The 8,429-nt window shown below is 40.5% G+C and overlaps 1 non-coding gene across 1 annotated transcript; it reads left to right on the forward strand.

Moving 5' to 3' along the window:
* Positions 1-4,238: 4,238 nt before the first annotated feature.
* LOC111473056 lies at positions 4,239-4,378 on the forward strand. Its single transcript, XR_002715531.1, has one exon. It is a non-coding gene; the product is annotated as a small nucleolar RNA Z247 (small nucleolar RNA).
* Positions 4,379-8,429: the final 4,051 nt, after the last annotated feature.

The raw sequence follows: 8,429 nt of genomic DNA on the forward strand, positions 1-8,429 counted from the left end.
CATTGGCGAGGGGATTGCTTCAGCCCATACAAAGATTTCTTCAATCTGCATACTAAATGTTGCTGTCCAACTACTCGGAAACCAACTGGTTGCGTCATATATATTTCTTCTTCCAAATCTCCATGCAAGAAAGAAGTTTTTACATCGAGTTGTGCAAGCTCAAGGTTAAATTGAGCAACCAAAGCCAACAAAATTTGAATCGAAGAATGTTTTACCACAGGTGAGAAAATTTCATTGTAATCAATACCTTCCTTTTGTGCGTAGCCTTTAGCCACAAGTCGAGCCTTATAACGTATACCAAAAGGGTCTTCCTTTTTTGCAAAAACCCATTTACAACCAATTTCCTTCTTACCTTTTGGAAGTTGTACCAAATCCCAAGTTTGATTTATCTCCAATGATGCTATCTCCTGATTCATAGCCTCTTGCCAGTGTAAGCTATCCGGGCTCTGAATAGCATCTTTGTAACTGTTAGGAACTCCATCAATCAAAGAGAAAGCATATGCTATCGTATCATCAAACCTTGCAGGTTTTCGAATTACCCTTCGTGGTCTATTCTTGGCGATTGACTCAGGTTCCTCCACTCTTTCATTTACAAGGCTTTGCTCTTCAAGACTTTGCTCTTTCTGTTCTAAGACATCAAAGTTATTATTTACCTGGTCAATAGGTTCTTCAGTAGGAGCAACCACATCAGGAGAGAACACCACCTTCTCCACCTGCTTCAATGCCTCGTCATTATTTTCAATTTTCTGCAAAAACATTCCAGACTCATCGAATGTCACATCTCGACTATTAACAATCTTACTTGTTTCTGGACACCATAACCTATAGCCCTTCACACCTTTGCTAAAGCCCATAAACTTGGCTTTTTTTGCTCTAGGATCCAGCTTTGAGTCTGTCACATGATAATAAGCAGGACACCCAAACACATGTAATTTATCATAATCACTAACAGGACTACCTGACCATACCTCAAGCGGAGTTCTCCCACCGTTTCCAGAAACAGGTAAACGATTCACCAAGTGAACTGCATAACTGAGAGCCTCAGCCCAAAATGCCTTACTCAATCCTGCTTGAGACAATATGCATCGAACCTTCTCTATTAATGTCTGGTTCATTCTCTCAGCAACTCCATTTTGTTGTGGCTTACCAGGAACAGTGAAGTGTCGAACGATCCCTTCATCTCGGCATACTTTAAGGAATGGATCATAAGTATATTCTCCCCCGTTGTCTGATCTCAACCTTTTGATTTTCTTGTCCGTCTGATTCTCTACCATTTTCTTCCACTCTAGGAAGATTTGGAGAACCTCGTTTTTGTGCCTCATGGGATACATCCAAACTCTCTTCGAGTAGTCATCAATAAAGGTGACGAACCACCTCTTTCCTTCCAATGAGACATTCTTTGTGGGACCCCATACATCAGTGTGAACATAATCCAAAATGCCCTTTGTTTGGTGTATAGCTGTACCAAACTTCACATTTTTTTGTTTGCCAAATATACAATGTTCACAGAAATCAATTCTTCCAGTTGTGGCACCCTTAAGGACTCCTTGGTTCACCAGTGTCTGAAGCGCCTTCTCACCAGCATGCCCGAGTCGCATGTGCCATAATTTCGATATGTCTTGTTCTTTCGAACTTGCTACAGCAGCATGCCCAATTATTGTGGTTCCGTTGAGGTAGTATATGCTACCTCTTCTAGTTCCTGTAATTGCCACCAAAGCTCCACGAGCTACTTTCAAATTCCCTCCTTCCAAAATGATGCGATAACCACTCGCATCCAAAACGCCAAGTGAAATCAAATTTTTCTTCAAGTCAGGGACATACCTCACATCTTTGAGTTTTCGTATAACCCCATCAAACATCTTGATTTGTACTGAGCCGATTCCCATTATCTTACAAGTACTATCATTTCCCATATAGACAACTCCACCATTGACCTCCTTGAAGTCCAAAAACATCTCTTTGTTGGGACACATATGATAGGAGCACCCAGAATCAAGAATCCATTCACTGGTTTGGCTGACTGATTGGGAGATTGTTAAGGCATCATCCGTATCAGTGTCGTCATCTCTAACCACATTGGACTTCGACCCCTTCTCTTTTAAGATCGGACAATCCTTTTTCCAATGGCCTTTCTGTCGACAATATGCACACTCATTTTTATCAAGTTTTCTCCAATTATCAGATCTACCTCTCGACTTTAATCGAGACTCTCCACATTCGTTCTTTTTCCAATTGGAAGTCCTTCCATGAGCAGTGAGAACATTTGAGCTAGAGCTTTGATACGTCTCCTTTTCCTTCTTTCGCATCTCATTGTTTATTAAGGCATTTGAAACATCTTCAAAATCAATATCAGTAATTCCATGTAGTAGGGTCGTTACTAAAAACTCGTAGGATTCCGGCAAGAAGTTTAATAACAACAACGCCTTGTCCTCGTCATCAATCTTAACATCAAGATTGAGCAAATCAGTGATGATTTTGTTAAAATCATCCAAATGCTCAGCCATTGAGATGCCTTCCTTGTAATCAAAACGAAAGAGTTTCTTCTTCAAATAGAGTTTATTTTCCACACTCTTCTTCATATATTTCGCTTCAAGCTTGTCCCATAATTCTTTCGCCATGGTAACCTTCATAAATGGATATTTCTGATCCTTGCCAAGACAGGATCGAATAATTCCACAGGCTTGCCGATTTAATTTCGTCCATTCTGCTTCTGTCATGTCTTCAGGCATTTCCTCTTGGAGAGAGACATCGAGGTCTTGCATGACCAACAAATCGCTAACTTCGCCTCGCCAAACACCAAAATTATTGGTTCCATCAAATTTCTCTACTTCGAGATTGGAACTCCACACTCTCGATCCACATCGTGATGGTTCTGCCATTTGCAATAATTAATCTGGATGAAACTCAAAAACACAATTCTTGAAAATTGATTTTCAAGAGAATAACCACGATTGTGAGCACGTCTAATGGTCGATGATGCCCAAGCTTTCACAATACCCCAAAATACCACAACCTAGCTCTGATACCACTTGTTGTGCGCCGAAAGCGGAACAAATGTACTCACAACACTAAATTTACTCAAGGCATACAATTTGCACATAAAACTTGATGATTTCAACAGCAGAAAGAATGGCATTATATAGCCTTCTGCTAAACCTAAATATAAACTAACAAGCCTAGAATAGGTCATCTAAATATAAGCTAACAAGCCTAGCAAGACCTTGAGAATAGGTCACCCAAATATAAACTAACAACCCTAAAAGGGCTTATGACAGTGCTTAACATGTTTTTGGATTTAGAGTTTGTTGCCCAACATGAGCTTGGCTTGGGGTGTGGTTCTCTACGACCCTGCTTGTCAAACTCACTCGGGTGCTCATCTCAGTCATCTCAGCCATGATGGCGTTCAACAAAAGAAACCTTAAAAATCACTGGATTATCACATCAACGATTTGAATCACCTCAACCTTGTTAAACGTAGTATAAATCATATTTGTATATAGTAAGATAATCTAGTGGTTTACTAGTTTGTTACCAAATCTATGTTTTACTGATTTGTTACCAAATATATGATTTTATGGTTTGTTACTAAATCTATGATTTAGAATGTAATCTTCATTATACACATCTATAAATACATGAGGTCGTGACCCTAGGTGAGGTCATTGTGCCATTCAACTTAACATGGTATCAGAGCTAACTTTTATTTTTTAAATGTCTACCATATCTTCTTCCTCCTCCCCATCTACCATCTCCAATACCATCTCAACTACCATGGCGACCTTTGGCCCAATCTCTCTACACCATGCTATCACAATTCGTCTAACCAAAAACAACTTCATCATATGGCACGCCCAGCTCCTCCCCTACCTACAGAGTACGAAGCTTATGGGCTACCTTGATGGCACGAATGCCGCACCTGCCAAGCTGGTCCCTTCCTCAACTGCTGCTGGTGCTGAGCTGGTCTCTAATCCTGCCTATATCAGTGGTATGATCAGGATCAATAGGTCCTTAGCGGCCTTCTCTCCTCCATGTCTGAGGAGATTCTTCACGATGTAGTTGCTGCTACTACGTCCAAGGAGGCGTGGGATACTCTGCAGCGGATATTTTTGTCGTCAACTCGTGCTCGCACTACTTATATTCGTGTTGAGCTCTCCACGTCCATGAAAAGAGATCAATCTGCTGCAAATTATTTTTGCAAGATCAAAGGGCTGGCCACCGAGCTGGCTGCCACCGGCTCTGCCTTGCACGATGATGATGTGATCGCGTATCTTCTCGCTTGTCTTGGCCCTGACTAGGATCTCTTCGTCACCTCAATGACTACCAAGAGTGAAGCCCTCACGCTTGATGATGTGTTTGCACATCTAATGACGTTTGAAGCTCGCCAACTACAACACCAGGCTGAACTTCAGTTAAATCCGGGATCTTTTGCCAATTGTACTGGTCGTGCTGAACTTCAGTTAAATCTTGGATCTTCTGCCAATTATGTTGGTCGTGGTGGTCAGCAGAAGAATCGTGGGCATAGGGGTCGTGGTCGTTCTCAAGGTTATGCACCCTCTCGTCCTGCTGGTGATCGTCGTGACCCTTCTGCTTGTCCTTCCTGCCAGATCTGCGGCAAAGTGGGGCATACTGCTATCCGCTGCTGGCATAGGATGGATGAGTCCTATCAAGATGAACCTTCTTCTACTCCAACTACGGTACTGTCGGCTACTTCCTCTTACAAGATTGACCCAAATTGGTACAGTGACACAGGCGCGACGGATCATATCACCAGTGACATGGATCGTCTTGCTGTGCGTGAATGCTATCATGGAGGTGAACAAGTTAAAGTTGGCAATGGAGCATGTTTGCGTGTTTTGCATACTTGTCATTCTCTAATTAATACTGCTACTCGTCCTCTTGCATTGTATAATATTTTGCATGTGCCTGAAATTTCCAAACATCTTCTTTCCGTTCATAAATTTTCTCGTGATAATAACGTATTTTTTGAATTCCATCCTTGACATTTTTCTATTAAGGATCGACGGTCAAGGAAAAGTCTCCTAGATGGGAGGTGTAAATTTGGTCTTTATCCTATTAAGCCATCCGATGTCGATGATCTCAAGCATGCCTTGGTGAGCAGATCTACTACTCATGCCCAATGGCATGCACATCTTGGACATCCTTCATCTCAAGTAGTAAAATCAATTTTGCGTCTCAATAATATTCTGTGTGCTAGTGAGTCATCTTTGTCAATTTGTAATGCGTGTCAATCAGCAAAAAGTCCTCAGTTACCATATACTAGTTCTTCCCATAGGTCTTCGTCATCTTTGGAACTTATTTTTTCGGATGTTTTGGGCCCTGCACCTCCATCTGTTGGGGGTTTTAAATATTATATTAGCTTCATTGATGATTTCAGTAAATTTTCATAGATTTATTTGATGCATGATCGTACAAAAGCTCCTCGTATATTTTTGCAATTCCAAGCTCATCTTGAGCGCCTTCTAGATACTAAAATCAAGTGGGTCAATCTGATTGGGGTGGGGAATATCTGAAAATTCATAACACATTTTTTCGTTCCCTTGGAATTGCTCATCATGTTTCGTGCCCTCACACACGCCAACAAAATGGGCGTACTGAACGCAAGTACCATCATATTGTTGAAACTGGCCTAGCCCCTTAAAGCATCTTTTTCATACCCTAGCAAATTACTCCTTATTACACAAATTTTGGTGTGCTTGTTGGCCTCATCTCCGGACATAAAAGGGTATAAGTGTCTTAACACCGAATCTGGTCTTTCTAGGCTACAGTTCTTTACATAAAAGGGTATAAGTGTCTTGACACCTAATCTGGTCGTGTCAATATGTCTAGAGACGTCATATTTGATGAAAATGTTTTTCCATTCAAGAGAGCTCCACCTAATTCTTCCCCAATCATTTGGGTAATAGCAGTACTAATTTAGAGAATGATCACATGCATATGTCTGTGTCTACTAACTCTTTGGATGCAAAAAATTTGGTGTCTACATCAGCTTCGGAATTGCCGCAGCAATCCTCCGTGTCGCTGCCATGCAAATCGGCGTTGGTTGTTCCGCCAATAATTGAGGCCTCAGCTCCTCCGCCAGCAGATGATATTGCACAATGCCTGGTCAAATTCTTGAACGATGGTTAACCAACTACTGTAGCATCGGTTGCTTCTCTCGCAACGGCTGATACGACTGTCCCCTCAAATGTGGATCCTGCACCTACTACTCATCCGTATAGTACTCGATTGAAGCACAATATCAAGAAACCCAAGGTGCGTAGAGATGGAACAATAACATATTTTGTAATTCGGTCTTCTGCCTCTGAATCTACTTCACATATTACTGCTATGGAGCATCCCCTCTGGCGTCAGGAAATGAATGATAAATTTCAGGCACTTCAAAAAAATAAGACATGACACTTAGTTCCTCCTCGTGCTGGTCTTAACATTATTGATTGCAAATGAGTTTTCAAACTCAAGTAAAAGCCAGATGGCTCTATTGATCGCTACAAAGCACGCTTGGTTGCTAAATGTTTTAAACAGCAGTATGGCGTTGATTATGATGATACCTTTAGTCCAATTGTTAAGCCCACTACCATTCGGCTCTTATTGTCTCTTGCTATTTCTCGTGGTTGGGCTATTCGGCAGATTGATACTCAAAATTCTTTTCTTCATGGCTTTCTTAATGAAGATATTATGAAGCAGCCCCCTGGATTCGTGGATTCTCAACACCCTGGTTATCACTACAAGCTGGATAAGTTGCTTTATGGTCTTAAACAAGCTCCGCGTGCCTGGTTTTCTCGTCTTCGCTCCAAACTATTACAACTGGATTTTACACCTTCAAAGGCTGATGTTTCTCTTTTTATTTTTAACAAGACGCGCATTCAGATGTATATCCTCATCTATGTTGATGACATTATTATTATCAGCTCATCTTCTACGGCTACTGAGAAACTTCTTACACAGCTTCAGGATGATTTTGCCGTCAAAGATCTTGGAATTTTGAGTTATTTTCTTGGGATTGAGGTCCGCCATACTTCTAATGGACTTATTCTGACACAACATAAATACATTCAAGATTTATTGTCTATAACCAATATGCTCACCTCCAAAGGTGTGCCCACACCTATGCTTACTAGTGAGAAGTTGTTATTGGATGGTGGTGAAAAGCTTTCGCCTGAGGATACTACTCGCTATCGGAGTGTCGTTGGTGCTCTCGAATATTTGTCTCTGACACGTCCTGATATATCATTCTGTGTCAATAGAGTGTGTTAGTTCATGTCCTCCCCAACATCTATACATTGGGCAGCAGTCAAACGAATTCTCTGTTATCTACATGACACTATTGATATGGGTTTGTGTCTTACAAAGTCCAGCACTGATTTGTTGAGTTCCTTTTCAGATGCTGATTGGGCCGAGAATCCTGATGATCGTCGAAGCACTGGAGGCTATGTGATCTTTTTTGGTGGCAATCTTATCTCTTGGAGTTTGAAGAAACAATCAACAGTTTCTCATTCTAGTACTGAGGCCGAATATAAGGCAGTTGCTGATGCCACTACCGAATTAATTTGGATCCAAATTCTCTTGCGTGAGCTCGGGATCTCGCAAGCGCGAGCGCCTAGCCTGTGGTGTGACAACAATGGTGCCACCTACCTGTCCGCCAATCCAATCTTTCATCGACGAACAAAGCATGTTGAGGTTGGTTATCACTTCGTTCGTGAACGAGTATCGACTCGTCAGCTTGATGTTCGACTAATTTCTTCCAAGGATCAGCTCGCCAATATCATGACAAAGTCATTGTCAGCTCCTTCATTTAGCAATTTTAGGTGCAATCTGATAAGGTATTCAAATATATAATTTGACAAAAATTACCACAAGTTCACCGTAAATAAAACCCTAGGGTTAAGTCAAAAAGCATCAAACACTAAATACTCTGACATTTTAGGTGATATTTTGCGGAGGAAGATGATAAGGTCTTCAAAGAGCATGTGGTCATGTCTGACATTTTAGGTTAACAACATGGTGAAAATAAACCAGAAATTCTGATACTGGTAATTAACTACAAACCTTTGTATAAGGTTTTAGAATAAATAAGATATCCAATCCAAAACAAAAATGATTTGATAAAAAGAATTTAGAGTTAAATGTTTTTATAAAATTCGATATAAAATTGAGATTTAGGAAAATTCTAATTTCCTAAAAGGACAAATATAAAATAGCATTTAATGTCCAGTTTAGAAAATATGAGAGGAACATCATGCCATTTAGCCTAAAAAACGCTCCATCCAAATTTCTGAAGATTATGAATGATATTTTCAATCCTTTCAAAAAAATTTAATAGTTTATATTGATGATGTGGTGATATTTTCTAAAACCATTAAGATCAACACTTTAAACTTCTACCTGCATTCATTAAAGAAATCAGCTAG

Source organism: Cucurbita maxima, unplaced genomic scaffold (assembly GCF_002738345.1).
Source record: "Cucurbita maxima cultivar Rimu unplaced genomic scaffold, Cmax_1.0 Cma_Scf00102, whole genome shotgun sequence".
Classification (NCBI taxonomy): domain Eukaryota; kingdom Viridiplantae; phylum Streptophyta; class Magnoliopsida; order Cucurbitales; family Cucurbitaceae; genus Cucurbita; species Cucurbita maxima.